The sequence below is a fragment of the Dendropsophus ebraccatus genome, chromosome 12 (assembly GCF_027789765.1).
Source record: "Dendropsophus ebraccatus isolate aDenEbr1 chromosome 12, aDenEbr1.pat, whole genome shotgun sequence".
NCBI classification, from domain to species: domain Eukaryota; kingdom Metazoa; phylum Chordata; class Amphibia; order Anura; family Hylidae; genus Dendropsophus; species Dendropsophus ebraccatus.
This window is the reverse complement of record NC_091465.1, coordinates 9,946,689-9,947,722: the sequence shown is the minus strand read 5'-3', so window position 1 is coordinate 9,947,722 and position 1,034 is coordinate 9,946,689. Positions and strand designations below refer to the sequence as shown.

Below are 1,034 nucleotides of genomic sequence, written 5' to 3'. Positions count from 1 at the left end.
CAGTCAGAATTCCCCAATAAGCAGCACTCCAATTGGTAGTTGCGCCGTTGCCCATAGCAACCAATCAAAAATGTTTCATTTTGTAGCTCGCTGTAGAGAAGCGAAAGCTGCGTTCTGATTGGTTGCTATGGGTAACTGACGGATCATACGCATCAGCTCGATGATAACGGGCAGGCTTGAGGGCGGGGCCTAGGTCCAGGCCGCCGTCTCCCGGCTCCTCCCTCTTCCTCGCTCCGCCCCTCGCTCCCTCCTCCTCCTCCGCTGCCGCCGGTGACTCCCAGGCTGTGGCTGAGAGAGGCCGCCTCACATCCCCGCTCACAGGCCGGAGCGAGCACACCGGGACCGGCCGAGGAGGAGCCGCCACACGGGCTGGACTGAAGAGCAGCTCCGGGAATCGGTGAGTGAGGCCGAGGAGCCGGCCTGTGCCCGCGGGCTGCTCCATTGTCTCCGCATCCGGGGAAGAGGAGAGCGCCCGCCCGTAACACCGGGAGCCCCGTGCCCTGAGGCCGGTGATGGACTGTGTGTAATGGATGATTCCTGTGTGTGTATATACAGTGTATGAGCCCCGTGTGTGTGTGTGTGTATATACAGTGTATGAGCCCCGTGTGTGTATATACAGTGTATGAGCCCCGTGTGTGTATATACAGTGTATGAGCCCCGTGTGTGTATATACAGTGTATGAGCCCCGTGTGTGTGTGTATATACAGTGTATGAGCCCCGTGTGTGTGTGTGTGTGTGTGTATATACAGTGTATGAGCCCTGTGTGTGTGTATATATACAGTGTATGAGCCCTGTGTGTGTGTGTATATACAGTGTATGAGCCCTGTGTGTGTGTGTATATACAGTGTATGAGCCCCGTGTGTGTGTGTGTGTATATACAGTGTATGAGCCCCGTGTGTGTGTATATACAGTGTATGAGCCCTGTGTGTGTGTGTGTATATACAGTGTATGAGCCCCGTGTGTGTGTGTATATATAGTGTATGAGCCCCGTGTGTGTATATACAGTGTATGAGCCCCGTGTGTGTGTGTGTGTG

The 1,034-nt window shown here is 54.7% G+C and overlaps 1 protein-coding gene across 1 annotated transcript in view; it reads left to right on the top strand.

Annotated features, from left to right (window-relative positions):
• The first annotated feature begins 368 nt into the window (after positions 1 to 368).
• CTNNBIP1 (catenin beta interacting protein 1) overlaps positions 369 to 1,034 on the top strand; it is a 24,077-nt gene continuing 23,411 nt past the window's right edge. Inside the window, exon 1 of the mRNA XM_069947598.1 lies at positions 369 to 397. The gene's annotated coding sequence lies outside the window, so the exon portion shown is untranslated. The remainder of the gene's footprint in view (positions 398 to 1,034) is intronic.